This window comes from Protopterus annectens, chromosome 6.part0 (assembly GCF_019279795.1).
Source record: "Protopterus annectens isolate FY-2018-M chromosome 6.part0, PAN1.0, whole genome shotgun sequence".
Taxonomy (NCBI): domain Eukaryota; kingdom Metazoa; phylum Chordata; order Ceratodontiformes; family Protopteridae; genus Protopterus; species Protopterus annectens.
Window position 1 is genome coordinate 176,533,444 of NC_056737.1, and position 23,495 is coordinate 176,556,938.

The 23,495-nt window shown below is 39.6% G+C and overlaps 1 protein-coding gene across 1 annotated transcript in view; it reads left to right on the forward strand.

Moving 5' to 3' along the window:
- TMEM63C (transmembrane protein 63C) overlaps positions 1–23,495 on the forward strand; it is a 2,716,247-nt gene that overhangs the window by 598,329 nt on the left and 2,094,423 nt on the right. The window lies entirely within an intron of this gene.

Here is a 23,495-nt window from a genome sequence, read left to right on the forward strand (position 1 = left end):
TCAGACAGGAGAGGGACTCTGCACAGAACCCAGGGAGACCCCACTGGTGACTGGTCTCTTCATGGATGTAACTTTCCCTGTTTTGATTTCCTGCTTCCTATCTATGAGTCATTTGGCAATTCATTGCATAACATACGTGAAGGATTTTGTCAAAAGCTTTGCCCAGGATGAGACATGTGATGTGTATTGTTTAATATTCATTCATTGCTTTGGTGGCCTCTTCAAAAAAGTCCACCAAGTTGAGTAAGAATGACCTGCCCTTTCAAGAATGCAATGCAGAAATAAAAATCATTTTGGTGTAAATCACCTTCATCTTCTTCACTGTATAATCACAAGTAACATGACTCTAAATACTCGGGTTAAATACTTCCTGTTAAAATGCTTGTGGCCATTACAGTCCTGTTAAAAAGGACCCACATAAAATACTAATATGCTGGTGACACCTAATGGTTAAAAAACTTAATATGTTTCATCATTAAACAGAGCAAAAATGTTTAATACCACTACAGATTTCATAATTATCACTTAGAGAAATCATTTGTGGAAATAAATAAATATGTTAGCATATACCAAATTTGAGTACAGTGTTATAAATGCTCCTTTAGGCCTGGTAGAAGCAAGGCATCTAGATTTACTACCCACACTTTTTATTTTTTGGATAATAGAGTTTGTCAACCCAGTCTTTTGGGGCTCATGTCTGCCATGAACTTAAATTTTACTTCTGGATTTATCAGAGTAGTTAATACATTTGTTAATCTTCTGCAGTTTAAGTTACTGAAATGCTCAGAGATTCAGAGTTTTAAAATATAGAATGCCTCACTGACATAGAATGCCCCACAGGAATGAGTGGCAAAATAAATTGTCCATTGCATATAGTAAGATAATTTGATTTCATAAACCTTTAAGGTATTAATAGATAAGATATGTGAGTATTTTAACCGATAGATGCAGTTAATACAATTGCCAGATGAGTTACTATAGCAATAACCCATGCCTGGGTGTGGGTAATGCTGGCTTTACCCACGGTTGGCGACAAACAAAGCCAACCGTGGGTAAATACAGCATTACCCACACCCAGAAGTGGGTTATTGCTATTATAACATGACATTATTTAAGAAAAGAAACTATTACTTTTCTTAAATAATGACATAGTATAATGCCTGTTTACTGCCCTTCCGCAGATGTCTGGCATCCGCGGCAGTTCTGATGTACTGCGCGCCTGCGCAGTACATCAGAGCTGTGGGCAAAAGCAACGGAGAAAGCAAGATCTCCGTTGCTTTTTTTTTTACTGTTTTCACTATGAAAAATGGGTTTAACATAGCGAGACAGTTTTAAAATAAGCAACGGAGATGTCCATTGCTTATTTTAAAACTGTCTCGCTATGTTAAACCCATTTAACATAGCGAAACAGTAAAAAAAGCAACGGAGATCTTGCTTTCTCCGTTGCTTTTTTTTTAAACCTGTCTCGCTATGTTAAATGGGTTTAGCATAGCGAGACAGCTTTAAAATAAGCAACGGAGATCTCCGTTGCTTATTTAAAGCTGTCTCGCTATGTTAAACCCATTTAACATAGCAAGACAGTGTTTTAAAAGTAGAGTTATACTAATGGAAAAAAGTCCGGGTGACCGGACCTCTTTCCATTAGTATAACTCGATTTACAATGTGCACGCTGGCCAATCAGCGTGCACGTTTTGGGGGGGTCATGGTATAATTCCCAGTAGTTTTAAACCAGTTGAAGCATATGTCTTGCAGTGACATAAATATTGTCCCAAGGTCTTGTGCTTTATGTAAATTAATTCACAATTAGTTATGTAGTAAATGTTTTGTAAAGTTATATCCACTTGTAGACTCTGCTGTTTGATATGGAAGTTCATTCCTCTTTCTTGCTTAGAAGTCTGTTCTCACTTCCTAAGAAAATGAACCTTAAAAGACCAGGGTGTCCAAATTATTTCTTAGCAATTGAAAACAGACTTCTAAGCAAGAAAGAGGACTGAGTGTCAAAATCAAAAAGTTGAAACTACGTGCTTATTTGCTGAATATTGATCTCACCCCCTGACCTGGACAGGAGAAAGAGTTGGTATTAGTCTAATTCCTTTATACCATCCTGGGAGGCATTTAAAGCACTTGTAAACTATGGCAGCATTTATTTATTGTATTCTTGATGTTGTGCATAATAGTACAATAAGTATTATTTTATTATTATTTTATTTTATTTTATTGCATTTGTTTACCAGGAAAGTCCACTGGGACTAAAAGAGCCCATTTTCAGTGGAGGCCTGGGGAGAAACACTCCGACAAAAACATAGATACAGAAAAAAAATTAAAATTAATTGGTACAGAAGTAGAAATAGTGTTACACATAGTGATTACAGTAATATATACAGAAAACATACATAAAAGCAGGAATTTATTTGGGATGATTACAGTAATATATACAGACTATATACATAAAAGCAGGAATCTAGTTGGTTTGATTACAGTAATATATACAGAATATACATTTAAAAGCAGGAATTTAGTTGGTTGCCAGATTAATTCAGTCAGAGGGGTATAAACAAAGATATATTAATCAGCATTATTGTACCAGTATCATCTGCGGTGATGGTGCTGCGGTAGCGTTGTCACCTCACAGTAAGACATTGTCCTGTTCGATTCTCAGCTAAAGCGTCTTCTGTGTGGCGACATGCGTGAATGGGTATACCTTCATTGAAGGTTGTGCGTCAGAGCTGGCAACTCGGTACGTAAAAATCTACTGCCAACCATTAGCAGACCGGAGTTCCGCTGTGGCGACCCCTAACCGGGAAAAGCCGAAAGATACAACAACATTATTGTACCAGTATCAACAAGTGATGAAGAAAAATAATAAATATGGAGAAAGTATCATCAGTCACTAGTAGCAAAAGAATAAGAGTTTAATTATCATATAAGGAGAAGGAAGAGGACATAGCCAGAAAGAGTTGAGATGATTTTTCAGTATTTCTTTGAAGATGGTGGTGCTGCCTGTATTTCTTATAGAAGGTGGAGGTGAGTTCCATAGTATGGTGATGGTGAAGGAGTAGAGGAGGTAAGGTAAGGTGGGCTTTTGTACTTTTAGAAGAAGATGAATTTGGTGTTGTTAATCTTCATTCATTCAGTATTGATGGGTATCGGTTCTGTCCTCAGAAACAAGTCAGCCGTTATAACAAGCTCGCACCAGCCAAAAACCTCTTGAGCTAAGCTTACCCATAGTGCCCCTCTCTCTATCACGATAGATCTTATTTGCAGCGTAGAGTATGAAGATGCATCAGGCCAGCTTTCAAGGTAAGTGGTTTAGAATTTATATTTCAACTTAGATAATTTTCCTCTAGTCTGAGATTTTTCTACCTTAATATTAGTCCTTTCTAGAATGCTCTGATTCTCCATCTGGGATGTCAACCTGCTCCTCCATGAGCCTTTTGGAACTCGACGTAGTGAGACTTTTGGATCATCAACTCCTGGCAGCCAGAGGAATTCCAACTCCTTCTAAATCCTCCCTCCCACCCAGAGTCAAGGAATTTTTTTCTAAAGACTCTGACATATATTCCTCCTTCGACCTCCTTGGAGGTGTCTGAGCCCTCAAAACCAATGCCTATTCCAGTTCCAGCTCCTTCATTTCCATTGGTAGATCATACCATGGCTCTGGAACCTACCCTGTGGTCCTCAACTCATTTGGAGCTGACCCATCCTCGGGATTGTGACTGGTTTGTTGGTACCGTGACCCCTAATACGGTACCTATTTTTTCTATGGCGCAGTCTAGTACTGTTCCGGTTGGCTTGGCAGCACCAAGTCCTCTCGTGGCTCCTTCCCTTGGGGTGGGCTCATCGGAGAAGGGTGTGACCCCGGTTCTGAGGATGTCTTTCTTAGTTCCGGGCTCCCATCCCTCTTCGGGTGGGCCTGCTTTCCAGGTGATGGAGAGGGCACTTGCCTCAGCAGGCTTGCAGCTGGTTCCTTTGGCACCAGAATGCCACATATACATGTCCTCTGAACCGCAGCTGACATAGTCCACTACTCTGGGACATCAAGCATGGGAACCTCAAGATACCCTTCCATAGGGCACCCACTCTTCAGAGTCTTCACAGGTCTCCACTGAAAATGAGCCACTAAACTCAGTTGGACTAACCTAGTCAACAAATGTAAAATAAAATAAAATAAAATAAAATAAATAAATAGAAATTCCTTAAAATCCTTCTGGTGAGGACAGTAATACAATAAAACAACAGTGTGTGGCTGGAATGTATAGCTCAGTCCCTAAGTTATCATAGCTGTTCAGTACTAGATTGCAATTCATAGGTGCATGGGTAAGTACTAGGGTAGTTGCCCTTACGGCCATTTTAAGCCTATCCAGTTTCCCGTTTAGTGCTTGAATTGCATGGAATAAAGCATTTAGGAGCTGCTTTAGTCCATTAGTAGCCCAGGGGAAGTCCTGGTGTAAAGTTTCTGTTTCTCATCTATAGATCTAAGATGCTCTTGAATATGGACAGGGATGAGCTTTGGAGAGTTTGTTCCAGAGCAGCAGTATCCTGTGCAAGATAATCCTGCCCATTCAAATCATTCAGTTAATGTTGCAGAAGAGGTATAGATCCATAGAATGAGTGTTTGTGATGCCTTTTGACTTGCTGAAGTGCAGTAAAACCGTCAATATGGCTGTGAGGATGCCTTGTATGCTAGACACAGGTCATCTATTAGCAGTCTGCAGGATACCAGGTATAGCGATATGGCTTTGATTTAGTCCGTGTGGGAAATATTGTTTAAGTCTTGTATCCTTTTAATAAAATACCTCTGTTGGTGTTAAGTCATTGCATGTGTCTGAACAGATGACTGCCAAGTGGGTATTATACTCAATTATACCATGACCCCCCCATTAATATTCCAAAACGTGCACGCTGATTGGTCAGTGTGCACGTTGTAAATCAACTTATACTAATGGAAAAAGGTCCGGTCGACGGACTTTTTCCATTAGTATAAGTCTATTTTAAAACACTGTCTCGCTATGTTAAAGGAGTTTAACATAGCGACACAGGTTTAAAAAAAGCAACGGAGATCTCCATTGCTTTTTTTAAAGCTGTCTCGCTATGTTAAACTCCTTTAACATAGCGACACAGTGTGTAAAAAGCAATGGAGATCTTGCTTTCTCTGTTGCTTTTTTTTTTAAACCTGTCTCGCTATGTTAAATGGGTTTAACATAGCGAGACAGCTTTAAAATAAGCAACGGAGATTAAAGCTGTCTCGCTATGTTAAACCCATTTAACATAGCGAAACAGTAAAAAGCAACGGAGATCTTGCTTTCTCCGTTGCTTTTGCCCACAGCTCTGATGTACTGCGTAGGCATGTGCAGTACATCAGAACTTCCGCGGAATACCAGACAGCTGCGGAAGGGCAGCAAGGAGGCATTATACAATGCCATTATTTAAGAAAAGTAATTATTTTTTTTCTTAAATAATGTCATTGTATAATAGCAATAACCCACTTCTGGGTGTGGGTAATGCTGGATTTACCCACGGTTGGCTTTGTTTGGTCCCTCTGGCTTCACCCTCGGGACCAAACCACGCCAACCGTGGGTAAATCCAGCATTACCCACACCCAGGCGTGGATTATTGCTATATGATTGCCCTAATGAGGGCTGAGTAAAGGGAACAATGATGTCCCTCGATCTAGATACAATCCCTTTTTTTATAAGCTATGCAATATCAGTGTTTTTTTTTATGACAATGGACACATGTTGATCAAACATTAGGTCACTGTCTACATAAGTTTCAAATCCCAAACAAATGGGTCAACTTTTTAGGGATGTATTGTCAATGTGGTAGTTCCCAGGATAGATGACTTATCCAAAGGATACAATAATGCATGTTTGGCATTGACTTTTAGCCCATGATTTTGGTGCCAGTTGTCTTCTTCTTCTTCTTCTTTCGACTTTTTCCGGTTAGGGGTCACCACAGTGGATCACCTGTCCGCTCATGACTGGCAGTAGAGTTTTACGATGTCGAGTTGCCAGCCCGGTGCCCAACCTTCCACAGAAGGCACACACATGCATTGACTCATGCCTATTTGGGACAAATTTTCATACAGGATGGCTAAACCATTTAGGGATTCAGTGGCTGCTCCTAGCTTGCAGTCATCTGCAAACTTAGTCAGCCACAGCCCCTTTAGTACTGGCTTTTATTTCAGAGAAGATGTCAGACAGGAGAGGGACTCTGCACAGAACCCAGGGAGACCCCACTGGTGACTGGTCTCTTCATGGATGTAACTTTCCCTGTTTTGATTTCCTGCTTCCTATCTATGAGTCATTTGGCAATTCATTGCATAACATACGTGAAGGATTTTGTCAAAAGCTTTGCCCAGGATGAGACATGTGATGTGTATTGTTTAATATTCATTCATTGCTTTGGTGGCCTCTTCAAAAAAGTCCACCAAGTTGAGTAAGAATGACCTGCCCTTTCAAGAATGCAATGCAGAAATAAAAATCATTTTGGTGTAAATCACCTTCATCTTCTTCACTGTATAATCACAAGTAACATGACTCTAAATACTCGGGTTAAATACTTCCTGTTAAAATGCTTGTGGCCATTACAGTCCTGTTAAAAAGGACCCACATAAAATACTAATATGCTGGGGACACCTAATGGTTAAAAAACTTAATATGTTTCATCATTAAACAGAGCAAAAATGTTTAATACCACTACAGATTTCATAATTATCACTTAGAGAAATCATTTGTGGAAATAAATAAATATGTTAGCATATACCAAATTTGAGTACAGTGTTATAAATGCTCCTTTAGGCCTGGTAGAAGCAAGGCATCTAGATTTACTACCCACACTTTTTATTTTTTGGATAATAGAGTTTGTCAACCCAGTCTTTTGGGGCTCATGTCTGCCATGAACTTAAATTTTACTTCTGGATTTATCAGAGTAGTTAATACATTTGTTAATCTTCTGCAGTTTAAGTTACTGAAATGCTCAGAGATTCAGAGTTTTAAAATATAGAATGCCTCACTGACATAGAATGCCCCACAGGAATGAGTGGCAAAATAAATTGTCCATTGCATATAGTAAGATAATTTGATTTCATAAACCTTTAAGGTATTAATAGATAAGATATGTGAGTATTTTAACCGATAGATGCAGTTAATACAATTGCCAGATGAGTTACTATAGCAATAACCCATGCCTGGGTGTGGGTAATGCTGGCTTTACCCACGGTTGGCGACAAACAAAGCCAACCGTGGGTAAATACAGCATTACCCACACCAGAAGTGGGTTATTGCTATTATAACATGACATTATTTAAGAAAAGAAACTATTACTTTTCTTAAATAATGACATAGTATAATGCCTGTTTACTGCCCTTCCGCAGATGTCTGGCATCCGCGGCAGTTCTGATGTACTGCGCGCCTGCGCAGTACATCAGAGTTGAGCAAAAGCAACGGAGAAAGCAAGATCTCCGTTGCTTTTTTTTTTACTGTTTTCACTATGAAAAATGGGTTTAACATAGCGAGACAGTTTTAAAATAAGCAACGGAGATGTCCGTTGCTTATTTTAAAACTGTCTCGCTATGTTAAACCCATTTAACATAGAAACAGTAAAAAAAGCAACGGAGATCTTGCTTTCTCCGTTGCTTTTTTTTTTAAACCTGTCTCGCTATGTTAAATGGGTTTAGCATAGCGAGACAGCTTTAAAATAAGCAACGGAGATCTCCGTTGCTTATTTAAAGCTGTCTCGCTATGTTAAACCCATTTAACATAGCAAGACAGTGTTTTAAAAAGAGCGTTATACTAAGGCGAAAAAGTCTGGGTGACCGGACCTCTTTCCATTAGTACAACTCGATTACAATGCGCTGGCCAATCAGCGTGCACGTTTTGGGGGGGTCATGGTATAATTCCCAGTAGTTTTAAACCAGTTGAAGCATATGTCTTGCAGTGACATAAATATTGTCCCAAGGTCTTGTGCTTTATGTAAATTAATTCACAATTAGTTATGTAGTAAATGTTTTGTAAAGTTATATCCACTTGTAGACTCTGCTGTTTGATATGGAAGTTCATTCCTCTTTCTTGCTTAGAAGTCTGTTCTCACTTCCTAAGAAAATGAACCTTAAAGACCAGGCTGTCCAAATTATTTCTTAGCAATTGAAAACAGACTTCTAAGCAAGAAAGAGGACTGAGTGTCAAAATCAAAAAGTTGAAACTACGTGCTTATTTGCTGAATATTGATCTCACCCCCTGACCTGGACAGGAGAAAGAGTTGGTATTAGTCTAATTCCTTTATACCATCCTGGGAGGCATTTAAAGCACTTGTAAACTATGGCAGCATTTATTTATTGTATTCTTGATGTTGTGCATAATAGTACAATAAGTATTATTTTATTATTATTTTATTTTATTTTATTGCATTTGTTTACCAGGAAAGTCCACTGGGACTAAAAGAGCCCATTTTCAGTGGAGGCCTGGGGAGAAACACTCCGACAAAAACATAGATACAGAAAAAATTAAAATTAATTGGTACAGAAGTAGAAATAGTGTTACACATAGTGATTACAGTAATATATACAGAAAACATACATAAAAGCAGGAATTTATTTGGGATGATTACAGTAATATATACAGACTATATACATAAAAGCAGGAATCTAGTTGGTTTGATTACAGTAATATATACAGAATATACATTTAAAAGCAGGAATTTAGTTGGTTGCCAGATTAATTCAGTCAGAGGGGTATAAACAAAGATATATTAATCAGCATTATTGTACCAGTATCATCTGCGGTGATGGTGCTGCGGTAGCGTTGTCACCTCACAGTAAGACATTGTCCTGTTCGATTCTCAGCTAAAGCGTCTTCTGTGTGGCGACATGCGTGAATGGGTATACCTTCATTGAAGGTTGTGCGTCAGAGCTGGCAACTCGGTACGTAAAAATCTACTGCCAACCATTAGCAGACCGGAGTTCCGCTGTGGCGACCCGTAACCGGGAAAAGCCGAAAGATACAACAACATTATTGTACCAGTATCAACAAGTGATGAAGAAAAATAATAAATATGGAGAAAGTATCATCAGTCACTAGTAGCAAAAGAATAAGAGTTTAATTATCATATAAGGAGAAGGAAGAGGACATAGCCAGAAAGAGTTGAGATGATTTTTCAGTATTTCTTTGAAGATGGTGGTGCTGCCTGTATTTCTTATAGAAGGTGGAGGTGAGTTCCATAGTATGGTGATGGTGAAGGAGTAGAGGAGGTAAGGTAAGGTGGGCTTTTGTACTTTTAGAAGAAGATGAATTTGGTGTTGTTAATCTTCATTCATTCAGTATTGATGGGTATCGGTTCTGTCCTCAGAAACAAGTCAGCCGTTATAACAAGCTCGCACCAGCCAAAAACCTCTTGAGCTAAGCTTACCCATAGTGCCCCTCTCTCTATCACGATAGATCTTATTTGCAGCGTAGAGTATGAAGATGCATCAGGCCAGCTTTCAAGGTAAGTGGTTTAGAATTTATATTTCAACTTAGATAATTTTCCTCTAGTCTGAGATTTTTCTACCTTAATATTAGTCCTTTCTAGAATGCTCTGATTCTCCATCTGGGATGTCAACCTGCTCCTCCATGAGCCTTTTGGAACTCGACGTAGTGAGACTTTTGGATCATCAACTCCTGGCAGCCAGAGGAATTCCAACTCCTTCTAAATCCTCCCTCCCACCCAGAGTCAAGGAATTTTTTTCTAAAGACTCTGACATATATTCCTCCTTCGACCTCCTTGGAGGTGTCTGAGCCCTCAAAACCAATGCCTATTCCAGTTCCAGCTCCTTCATTTCCATTGGTAGATCATACCATGGCTCTGGAACCTACCCTGTGGTCCTCAACTCATTTGGAGCTGACCCATCCTCGGGATTGTGACTGGTTTGTTGGTACCGTGACCCCTAATACGGTACCTATTTTTTCTATGGCGCAGTCTAGTACTGTTCCGGTTGGCTTGGCAGCACCAAGTCCTCTCGTGGCTCCTTCCCTTGGGGTGGGCTCATCGGAGAAGGGTGTGACCCCGGTTCTGAGGATGTCTTTCTTAGTTCCGGGCTCCCATCCCTCTTCGGGTGGGCCTGCTTTCCAGGTGATGGAGAGGGCACTTGCCTCAGCAGGCTTGCAGCTGGTTCCTTTGGCACCAGAATGCCACATATACATGTCCTCTGAACCGCAGCTGACATAGTCCACTACTCTGGGACATCAAGCATGGGAACCTCAAGATACCCTTCCATAGGGCACCCACTCTTCAGAGTCTTCTTCAGATGCCCCTGCTGAGGAGGTACACCATAAGAGATCATGCAAGAGGAAGCAAGTGGATTCCCCTGAAGAATCCCTTACCGTAGATACAGATTATGATGAGGGAAAAGGGTCCCCATGGTTGCTCCTGAAGATGTCTCCTTTGGAGACATACTAAAAACTTTAAACAAGTGGGAAGACTGGTAGCCCACCAACCCATCCTCTGAGGAGTCTGTATTCTTCCAGGCTTTCCATGCTTGACCCTCTACTTCCTGGGTGACCCCACCTGCAGATGATCTAGTTCAGTTTATCGGGCAGTGTGCTTGGAGGAATCCTGACACCATTGAACAAATCCCCCTGAGAATAGACAAAGTTCTCACTCCTCCAGTGGATCACCCTCATTGGTCCAAAGGCTTACAAGTCAACACTATGGTGGTGGCAGTGGCCACTAGGAAAGAACTCATCAAGGAGAGTCCTACTGTCCATTCCCCAAACAAGGAGTCTTGGGCAATGGGCAGGTTAGGGAAGCGGGTATATGATTCATTGACCTTTGCCATTCGGTCCTTGAATTATTTGGCACATTTTTCCCGTCTCCAGAGAGACCTGATGACGTAACTCTCGGGAACAGTAGCATGTGCAGTATCTGATGAGGTATGCAACAAAGTTGCCTCACAGATTACCACCCTGGAGTCTATATCTAACTCATCCATGCAGTTGATTTCACATACTACCGAAGGGGTGGCTAGAGCAGCGGGTGCAGGCATTGTCATGAGATGTCACACCTCGATGTGCCTGTGTGATTTTGCGGACCCTTTTAAGTCTTCTTTTCTCAATGCTCTCATGGAAGCTTCCTCTCTTTTTTCCCCAAAGTTAGAAGACACATGGCAAGACCCTGTCTGCTGTGGGAGTGCATTTTTCCACTCCCCAACGATCCTTCTCTAGGAGTGGAAAGATGTGGTACAGAAAAGGCCAGGGTCCTTTCTGCGACACGTGGTGAGTTTTCCCCCCAGAGCAGAGGGAGGGGGAACTCATCAGGAAGACACCCCTCCAGAGGCAGTGGGGGGTCCACATAATCAGGGATCTAAAGACTCTTTCTCTGGATAGCCCTATCAGCACTCCTGAAGTGAGTCCCAATTGCTTTACCTCTGGAAGCAATCGAGGAATGATTCTCTCTGTACCACCATGCTTAACGGATACTTGGGTGCAGATGATAATTACCAGAGGTTATCACATCCCTTTTGATTCTTTCCCGAAGCCACAAAGGCAAATTCCTGACATCCCACCCAGTCAACGGGAAGCAGCAGTTCAAGAAATACAAAAACTGCTTCTAAAACGAGTCATCCAAACAGTTCCACCAGATCAGATAGAATCCAAATTTTACTAAATGTTCTTTTTAGTGCCAAAAAAGAAAGGGGACTGGAGGCCAATTTTGGACCTCAGCATCCTAAACAAGTTTGTCGGACAGACAAAATTATGGCTGGTCATGGTTCAGTCTATCCTTCCATTTCTCCAGACATTGACTTTGCTAAAGATGGTACTGAAATAGAAATAGTGAAAACTGCCAAATTGCTAGGAATAACAATAGACAGCAAACTCAGTTATGAACCCCATATCCTCAATGCTATGAAAAACACATTTTAAATTAGGTAAACTATATTGCCATAAACTCTACCTAGACAACACCACCAAAACTAAACTAGCCAGCACACTACTCATCCCCTGTGTTCTATATGGTAGTGCCATCTTTACCAACCTACACAAAACCCTTAAAAATAAACTACAATCATGCTACTATAAAATTGCCAAATTTGCCTCCGGAACATCTTATCGCTTTCACCACTGCCAAGCTACCAGTACCCTTAATTGGCAAAAATTTTCCCACCACCTTCAGTATACCCAACTCACCATAGCAAACAAGCTAATGTACAAACCCAGTGACTGCCCTGCACTCAACTCAATTCTACAAACATATATTCGTACTAGAGCTCTTAAGATCCTCCGACAAGTACCTACTAACCATAACTAAACCCAACAAAAGGGCAGGAAAATGTCTGTATTCCCATAGCATTACAAAATAATGGAACAACCTACCATCTCACATAACCCAAATTGACCATGCTAAAACCTTGAAAACTGACTTAAAATCTCACTACCTAGATAATCCATCGTGTACCTGCCACACAAACAAACCACCCTAAAATACCTATTTACTAACTTCTAACTTCTAAGATGTGTAAAAAACAGCAAATGTCTACACTGTTCCTTCAGGTGTAACATTTTCTGTATAAACCCTTATGAAATGATTATATGAAATGATTAACTTGTTCTATATTTGCCTCACATACTTGCTATATTTGAAATATTTGTTAAATTTATGTTCTAATCATTGTCAACAATGTCTAACTGTTTTTACATAGTTTTTTTTATTTTTATATTCTATAAATTTATTGTATAAACATATTTTAAGTGTACTGTGGAGCTTTTCTCCCAGTGCCTCCACTGAAAATGGGTTCCTGACCCAGTGGACTTTCCCAGTTAACAAATGTCAACAAACAAACAAACAAACAAGAAGATTGAATGTGCTTGATAGATCTCCAGGATGCGTATTACCACATAAAAATGGACAAATGCTCTAGGAGATTCCCCCACTTCCAGCTGGGAGCCAATCACTACCAATTCCAAGTGCTGGCCCTTGGTCTCTCTACAGCCCCTGGAGTGTTCACCAAATGCATGGCAGTGGTAACAGCTCACTTGAGACTGCAAGGATTCCGGATGTTTCCGTACTTAGATAAATGGCTCCTTACCAGCCCTAGCAAGCGTCTGCTGCTTATAGCCTTACATTACACTCTAAAGCTAGCAAGATCCTTAGGGATCTCAATAAATGAAGAAAAGTCCAAATTGATTCCTACTCAAAATCTGGAATTCGTAGGAGCAACTTTCGACAGTCAGTCTTGCCTAGTCACCCTTCCACTTCACAGGCTACAAAGTCTAAGGTCTTAACTCCGGGTGATACTCTCTCACGACAAGGTTTCAGCTTGTGCAGTCCTTCAACTACTAGGATCAATGGCAGCATTGATTACTATAGTTCCCCTGGCAAGACTACACATGAGATTCCTACAGTGGCTCCTAGCATCACAGTGGTCCCCTTTAACTCATCCTATCTCCTTTCCAATCCACATAACAAATCGATGCAAACAAGACTTAAATTGGTAGATGAAGCCAGAAAAAGACTATGGAGTCGTCCCTTCTCACCTTCTCAGCCCAAGGCCATAGTGACCACGGATGCTTCCCTGACGGGGTGGGGTGGGGGTGGAGGGCATTTTCAGGGAAAGAGTCCAAGGCACTTGGTCCCCTCTGGATGCCAACCTGCATATCACTGTTCTAAAACTGAGGGCAGTGCTTCTAGCATTGCAAGCATTCCAGTCAATCCTTCCATCAGGGACAATTGCTTTCCAGTCGGATAACATGTCCGTAGTCTGGTATATCAACAAACAAGGGGGAACCAAATCCTATCCATTGTGCTGAAAAGCCATGAGAGTTTGGCAGTGGGTGATATTGTCCAACCACTTTCTGATAGCAGTGCACATTCCGGGGTTTCCAATGTGATTGCGGACAAGCTGAGAAGATGCATTCTTCTGCCTCACAAGTGGTCCCTCAACCCTGTCATTGTGGCGAAGACCTTCAGTTGATGGGACCAGCCTTGCTGTGAGCCATTCATGTGCCCCGCAAACCACAAATGCAGCAGCTACTTTGCCCTACTCCCCCCCTCAGGGGAAGTCCCCGAGGGACGATCTAACACACAATTGGCCCACGGGTCTTCTTTATGCTTTCCCGCCTCTTACTCTGATCCTGCAATTCCTAAAGAAAGCTCTTCAGTTGAGAAGCAGAGTAATCCTCATTGCACACAATTGGCCCAGACAAGTTTGGTTCCCCTTACTGTGGTCTCATCTAGTCCATTGACCATGGATTTTGGATCCAACTCTGGAATTGCTGTCGCACCCTCAAGGGTTGATCCATCCAAACATATCGAGTCTCAAGCTGACAGCTTGGTTCCTCCACTTCCAATAATTGCCAGGCAGAATAATCTATCCTGCCCTGTATGAAACATTATTCTGGCTTCCCACAAACCATCCACCAGGAAACTTTATCTCAGCAAATGGAAAATATTCATAATTTGGTCTTGAGAGAAAAGACTAGATCCTTTCTCGGCTTCGGTGAGTTCTATACTGGACTGTTTATCAAATCTCCTTCATTCGGGAGTGGCAGCTTCCACTATTCGAGTACACCTGATGACTGTCTCAGACTTGCACAATGGCTTCTAGGACTCATCTTTGATATCTCACCATCTGTGTAAGACCTTTTTGAAAGGTGCCACGCACATTAGACCACCCCTCAAAGAACCAAGCGGACCTTGGAAGTTGACACTAGTTCTACAGTCGTTGACTTGTCCTCCCTTTGAGCCTGCTGCCACTTGCGATATGAAATTTTTATCCTGGAAAACTCTATTCTTGGTAGCAATTACCTTGGCAAGGCGAATATCTGAACTACAAGCTTTGTGCATAAAACGTCCTTACATGGTTTTCCATAAAGACAGAGCATCACTCTGGACTAACCCCTCCTTCTTCCCCAAAGTTATTTTGGATTTGACTATTAATCAAACAATTGACCTGCCAGTCTTCTTTCCCAGTTTTTCTAATAAAGGAGAATATTGCCTGCATCTGCTTGATGTGCATAGACAATTACATTTCTACTTGGAGAGGACTAAATCACAACAGAAATCTGACCAATACTTCAATCCTTCTCAGGACCAAAATTGGGAAAATCTGTTTCTAAAGCAACTTTAGCTAAATGACTGAGAGATTGTATTTCTTTTATCTACCAACAAAGCAAAAGTTCTTCTACCACTAAGGTCAGAGCGCATACAACCATATCAGTTGTGACATCTGTTGCCTTCCATTCATGGATGACATTTGTGCAGCAGCAACATGGGCTACTCCTCATACCTTTATCACTCATTACAAATTGGACTTGGTCTCTAAGGGGAGAGCATCTTTTGATTCAATGGCGCTCGGGAATATCTTTCCATAAGGCCTCCCAGGACATAAAGTAGCTAGGGACTCTGCCCATCAGTAATAAATGAATGAAGTTTAACATCAGATAAAGAAGTTATGTTCTTACCATAACGTCCCATCTGTGTTGTTGATCTTCATTCATTCATTACATCCCACCATCCTACCCCCTCTTAAAGACTTCTGGACGTTCGGATTTCATCCAAGCTCGGTGATAAGGAATTTGCTCAGATAAAGACTCCACTTTCTTTCTTACAGGCAAACTTGATGTGAGGTGATAGAGAGATGGGCACTATGGGTAAGCTTACCTCAAGAGTTTTTTGGCTGGTGCAAGCTTGTTATAACGGCCAACTCGGTTCCTAGGACAGAACCAATACCCATCAATAATGAATGAGTACAGATCAACAACACAGATGGAATGTTATGGTAAGAACATAACTTCTTTTTACAGATCTTAGTTGCCTGCTGGGTTGGTATTTGGCAAGTAGAGTTAAGAGAGCAGGACAGTCTGTGTGTCTGTAGATTATTTTGTGCATTTAATTAGTTGGGTGAATGAGAGATGGTGGGGGAGTTCCAGCCAGCCTAATTGTTACAGTGATGAGACAAGAATTTGGCCTTGGTGGCAAATTTGGCTATTGTAACACATATCAAGTTTGGATTTTGTACAATTTTGGATATTAGTGAGGAGAGGGGCACCATAAAGGAAAGAGGGTAATAAAAAGGTAGTTGCAAGGGTTTGTCTTGAAGAGAGGCTAAGAAAGTGTTGGTGCCTGTACAGCATACCGAGCTTTTGGTGTGTTTTTGCAATGTCATTGTTTGTGTGTAGGTCAAAGTTAAGGTTTGCATCTATAATAATGCCCAGTAATTTAGTGTGTGGGACAGCTTCTATAGTGGTATTGTCTTGGGCTTGTATAGTGAAGAGTTATTTTTATCTAGGGGAGTGGTTTTCTTAGGGGTAAATATTACCAGTTTAGTTTTTTTGGGATTTAGGGCAAGATGATTGTTAAGTATCCAAGATTCAGTAGAGGTGAGGACATTCTGAGTGATTTGCTGGAGTTCAGAGCTGGACTTTGGAGTGCATATTATTGTAGAATCATCAGCATACTGGATTATTAACTAGCCGTAGACCAAATTCTGTGTACCTTTCCCATGTTTTATACTCATGCAGTGTGATACTGTTATGAGTGTCAATCACAGATTGCATTTCCTGAATTAAATCTTACACATACTCCTAAGTGGAGACCCAGGTAAAACGTCTTCTGGAAGTATGTGAAGGCAGAGAACAAATCACTTTATAGTAGAAGAACTCAGTTCAGGTGACTGACAGCTTTCTAACTGGAAGACAGTAATCTATGGAGTCAGCGACATTTGGTAGATCACTGTAGACAGGACCATTCTGAAGAAGTTCTTTAAGTAAATAGAATGAAAGTGCTCAATATCTTGTGTTTTTATTTTATTTTGAGTTTAGCAGTTTCAGCATCCTTGGTTACTGGTTAAGGGCTTTTTGTAGTTTGAATTCTAAGTTTTTGCCCTAGAAGGTCTGTTTTTTCGGTAGATGGAACCATTATTTCACTTTTGATAGCTTTATCTTTTAGGCAAGTTTAATTATGCTCAAGTGTGCTTTACATTAACACATTACACAGAGACTGTCATCTGAGTCTTCCAGTCAGGATGTCAAGGTATTAATATCAGCTTAAATTAATAGTACATAATACATAGTATTTTCTGGGCAATGAGGATAATGCAGGAATTCCTCATATATGGCTAGGTGTTCATTTCTACTCAATTGGTTTTAAAATGAGCTCTTCTGTGTTTTGAGACAATCCACAAGATGCTCTCTGGTGATGTCATTTTGAGAACTTCAGGACCTATTTGTATGTTAACTCACTAGCATCCCAGTCCTTTCTGTGCATATAACTACTGTGGCTATGTGAGTATAAACATTATTGCTTATGAGCACTATAATCATAAATGCTGTGCTACAATATTAAGAAGATATCTTGCATCTGGGTGTAAGTAGGACAACTTGTAATGAACGTAATAAACGTAAGCTCTGATTAATGTGCACTGCCAATCTGTGTGCTGTATTGCTGTATGTATTGATGCTACTGCTATATGATCCATTATTTATGGATGGAACTCTTCCCTTGAAAGCTGTGCCTCAGTCAGTTAACCCAGTACTTATGTGTAATACATTAGGTAAATAAATAAATAAATAAGGCAACTTAAACAAATCAGTAGATAAATTAAATATAAAAACACAGAAACCTAGTTGTATATTGTACTGAAGTGCATGGGTCTTGCATTTTGCTGACAAAAATAATATGAGAAATTTCTTGAGGAGAAAGTTATCTTAATGTAATGCTCTCTCCAACTTGAATTTATCTGTTGGACATTGTTCCAAAGCAGGTAGAGAAGTAGTAGATATTTTATTGTAGAATTACTTATATGTGAATTTAATGGTTTAGTCATTATCTTTGACTGTTTTGTATGGAATAGCCTTTGGCTATAGTAATTTCAGTTCTAACTTAGGAACATTTGTTTGGATTTTTCTACCCAACATTAATTGCACTAGACTGACCCAGTTGCACTGGAAGATACTAAGACAATATATAGATGTGGTTGACCAAACATTTTCTTGTCTGTTTGTACTGCTCTCTCATCATTAAATTGAGGGTAGTGAGGGTATTATATTTTGGGGAAATAACTGTGCTCTGTAGTACAAAATTGAGTTCTAATGTTGATGATTAGTTATATGGGTATTCCCTACCTTTAGAACGTGATCTTAAAATGAGATCTGTACTTGGCCGCCCCTTGATGACCACGTTGATTTTTTCTGAGGACTTCTGTTCTGCAAGAAATTGTCAGAATAATTTGATCCTGTTAAAAAAAATTCTGCTATTACAGCTGTGCTCTTACTGTAAAGAACTTTCATACTGACTCTTTATAATTAGGCAGTCACAGATTATTTGATATCAGGCTCATCAGCTCAGCCTTCATGTTTTTGTATGGGATATCAGCTATGACCTGTTGTTATCCTGGCATATGAATTGCTTTTGCATTGTGACATCTAAGTAACATTAAACGTCTGATATCATAGTGGCCATTTATCCAATTCATATGAGTTAATGAGAAAAGCTAGTGGTATATGTTCTGTTTGCATTTGAAAACACTCCACTCTCAATAAGTATATGGAGAATCATTCACATGCCCATACTCCTGCTAGACATTTCTTTACAGTTGGGGAATATGTACTATTTTATTTGGTGAGAATCTTACAACAGAGAGCAATTGGCTACAAGTTTATTAACAGGGCAATGTTTCTGTGTAGAACCACAATCTTACTTCATTGCTCCTGTAGAAGGTGTTATAATAAATCCATTACTGAGGGGAACTTTCCCCTGTGGTAAATGTAATGTTTGTGAGTTGATTGTTCAAACTTTTGACAGAATTGGAAATAATAATTTTTATGTATCAGGGAATTTTTCATGTGTTACTGAAGGAACTGTATATGCTTTGCGCTGTCCATGTAGGCTGGTATATATAGGTGAGACTAAGAGGATGTTTAAGTGTCGTCTGCAGGAGCATGTCAGAGACATTAAAACATGTAAAATAGAAAGTTCTATTGCTGTCCATTTTAAAGAATGTCACAATAGTGACTATAAACTATCACAGGCAACTGTTTTAGAAAAAATGTTAGTAAAATTAGGAGATGAAGAAATGTTAAAACATCAATTGTTATTTAAAGAATCTTTATACTAAAATATAATACTATGGTTCCACAGGGTCTCAATTGTGAGATTAACTGGAAGTATTTTATTTAATTATATAATTGTACTTAATTGTTTTTTTAATTGATTTATTAATTGTTTTTGGTGGGTATTTAAGGGGAATGCTTGGGTAATGTTTTGTATACTTCTTGAAGACTGTTTTAGTCGAGGCACTAAAGTCAGAAAATAAATTGGATTCTGTTTGCAGTTTGTGTGTCGTTTTGGGCAATGTTTCTGTGTAGTTGTAAGATTAAATGGTGGGTTGGAAATAAATCACATCAGCAGGAGTAACTGAAAGGAAATTATAAGTTAGTACTTTGCAGATAAAAGTAAACCTCTTGGTTTAAATCTGTTTCCCCTTATATTGGGAATTGTTGAGCTTTAGTTAACCTGTGGTAGTGAAAGTAGGTTTTTCTTTCCCCTGAACATTCAGTGCATTGGGCTGCTGTTGTTGAAGCCTTGCTTTTCATATTTTGTTCTTAAGTCAAGAGTAGATGGTCAGTTTGCTTGCCATCTCCTATTTTTTGTTTTGTTTTGTTTTTTTTCTAAACACACCTTTTTACTTAGATTGTACCTCAAACAGCAAACAAACATTTAATACAAAACACTCGTAACACCTGCTTACAAAACTACATTTAAAACCCTTTCAAAAGAGAATGGAGATCTGTTTTTTCAGAAGGAGAGATCTATAAGTCACTACACTTTCCAACTGAATCATCCATGTCGACCATCTGAGATAGGGACATGTGCATTCTTTGTGAGATAATTTGGACACAGCGTTTGGCAGTCTGATACTTGCTAGGCTTACTTAATATCTCCATTAGTTCCACTGACATGATCTTGTTTACTCTGCTAATAATATCTGCTGTCTCTTGGGGCTGAGTGGACTGCTGGCATCTCTTGTTTGAATGTCACTGATACAGAAAAAACAGTTGGAAGGTACCCCAAACTGATGCAGATGGTGGTATAACACAGGCAGGTTTCTTAATCATTTGGGTTCTGTGGTACAGGAGTATTTAATCAATCATACACCAACGGCCAGCAATTGCAATACTAAAACAATAGAATCCAAGGTAAATAGAAAGTGTTTATTGAGTATCCATTTTACATTTCTTGTTCAAACCGGTTTCGGCTAACCAGCCTTCATCAGTGAATAGAATTTTCCGTCCAATGTGAATAGTGAATATTTATACATAGCCCCAACCAATGAAAAACATAGTATGATCCAACATAATTTAAGCAACCAAGTAAGCAATAGGCATCAAAATTTACATCACAATGTTAATAATAATGTATAAGACATAATAAAACATTACATAACAAAATAATGAAATAAAATATATAACCCAGATTTATAAATATGAGTAAGTATTATATTAAAGTACATTATTACTTATATAATTCTACATAAAGGCACATTTTCCATAATTCCAATGCCAAACATAGAATATCACAAGCATATCCTATATATATTACAGTGTAAAAATCAAGTAATATATATCCAGAGGGTAAAGGATAGACAATTATATACATATATGTATGTATTTGACATATGGTAACATGTTGTCTAAAAGAACATAAGTCTAATAGGGTTCCCTTATAACCCAAAAAATATATATTATTTACATGCCGAGTAAAGAAACTTGGTACATGAAATAATTAATTTGAAAACATGTTTGACCATATATCTATGTATATGCACGCTCCTAAACATGTTGAGATTTCATAAAATTTTTATACCCATGGCTACCAATAGCCAATGGATTCACCTCCTATATATATGGTAACATGTTATCTTATAGGACATAAATCATGTGGTGTTCCCTTTTTCTAACCCAAAGTATAAGTTATTTGCATGCCAAGTAAAAACTTGGTACATTAAATAATTAATTTGAAAACATGTTAGCCATATATAGATATATATGTGCTCATAAACATATTGAGATTTCAAAAAATTCTGCACCAACGGCTACCAATAGCCAATGGATTCACCTCCTGTACCTAACATCTCCAAAACTATTACAAATGATCATTAAGACCTGGAGGAAATACAGGAGTATTTAACACACAGAAGTGGTAAACTTGAAGTGTCTCTGAGTTCAGAACCAAAATGTTTGAGCATCATTCTTCCCAGAATTCCTGAATGGTTACAGGTAGGAAGCTTGAGCCTCAGCACCGATGATATCCACACCTTTTATGTATATTGGTTTATACACCATGTCTTTCTGTTTTATGAATGGCTCAAAGAATGCCATATGCTGAAATGATGTAGTCCAGTCATGTTCCATTTGTAAGTGACAGTGCCACAGTTAAATAAAAGCCACCTTTGATTAGAAAACCACTGCTATGAGTAAATGAGTTTACAAGAAGCTGTAGCTTCTAACTGCAGGTATGAGATACTTAGAAAATATCATCATGGAGCTCCAACTGTCATGGTTCTTGAAGGGCAGTAAACCTTAAGCTTTATAAGCATTGCTCAGACATATGAGAGTGGTTTATATAGGTCCCTGAGTCTCTAAAGTGTTTCACAAGGTATACATGTATATCCTCTTTTTAGATACAGTTTATTTATTATATTTAGTAGTTGTTAACCTGGGTAGAGCAGGGTGGACCATTTAGGTTCATAGGTTGGTTCTGGGCTGTCTGCCCGAAGGCATATATTAGCCCAGCCACATTGTGTGGTATTCACCTCCCCTTTAGTAGTTCCCTAGACCCTTGTACTAGCAGCTAGTACACTTGGCCCCTATCTAGTAGTGCTGTTGGTGTGATCCCCGGTGTTAACTTTCTGTTACCCATCCACTCATCAAGGTTCCTCTTGAAGAGTGATAGTGAGGGGCTCTGTCTTATGTAGATCGGGACCCTGTTCCATAGTAAGGAAAGTCTCTGCGAAGGGAATCTATCCCTCCAGCATGTTCTATTCATTGTTGTGATGAGGTTTATATCCCTAGAGCGTGTAGCTCGAGTAGATTTGGTTTTGCTAAGATGGAGCATGTTCAACAATTCTGGGTTGGACATGGCTCTGTACGTTAGACAGAGATCACCTCTGAGAAGGCGGTATGCAACAGAGAACAGTTTTAGCTTTTTCATTCGTGCTGCATAGGGCAACTGTTTGAGGCCAATAATCCTCTTGGTTAGGTACCTCTGTGGTCTCTCCAGCTGCTGGAGATGTCTAGCCAGGTACATTCATTTTCAGACTCAGCCTAGGAAACAATGGGGAATTTTAAAGCTGTTTTGATAGTAAACATGTCTTCTTATCCCTTGGCATTATACTTTCTTAATGTGCTCATGTAGCTGCAAGCAAAGCTATTATCTGTAAGATAATATCCATGCTTGCAGCTTGTGTGTTTGACAATGTTAACCCTTATTTAGTGCATTATTGTTCTTATGGTAGAAACTGATGTTGATAATTGTTGCAAATCATGATGACATCAAATACACAAAATAGTAACTTGAACTGTTAATATTATCTCCATAACAAGTATGGGCAGTAGCATGTGTATGCAAGGTTTTTATACGTATACATTTTTCCATGTTTGGACACACTTTGTACCATTTTTGTTTGATAGTATTCGTTATTTTAACTTACAATGCTGCCATTGAGTCTGTCATTGGTAATGTGCTCATTGCCTAGGTCACCAACCTCTCTACTTACCACTCAGTCTGTATGCTGCCAGGCTGCCTGGTGGGGCCTATATTATATGTAAAGCATACCAAGAATTTTGTTACACAACTTGAGTGGCCAAGTGTTGAGGAAACACCCAGAGGTAGAGCAGCACCCCATTTTTCTTGCAAAATAGTGCAGGCACCGTCCGTATTTGCCAGCAGTCAGAGTTCAGGCAAGTAACAGCAGTTCTGCTAGGGTCACACCATACATTAGAAGAGTATTGGTTCAGTTGGCCCCTGGATCATGCATCCCCCTCTCTTGCTGGGGCAACACTGTCATACTGTATATTGGAAGAGTATGGATTCATTTGTCTCCAGTATCATGCACCCCCCCTTTTGCTGCGGTCACACAGTCAAACTGTACATTAGAAGAAAAGTATGGATTCCATTGGACCCAGTATCAAGCATATCTCGCTCTTGTTGAGGCCACACTATCATACTGTGCATTAGAAGAATATAGGTTCCCTCGGCTCCAGTATTATGCATCCCCCTCTCTTGCAGGAGGCCACACTGTCATACTGTACATTAGAAGATTGTGGATTCCATTGGATGCAGTATCAAGCATCTTCCTTTCTTGCTGGGGCCACACTATCATACTGTGCATTAGAAGAATATAGGTTCCCTTGGCTCCAGTATGGATTACTGGATATGGGCACTGTGAACTGACATTGGGTAGCATGGTGCCTGGACAAGTTGTTTTTGGGCTAGGCTTGTAAAGGCTCCAGGGCCATTAGACT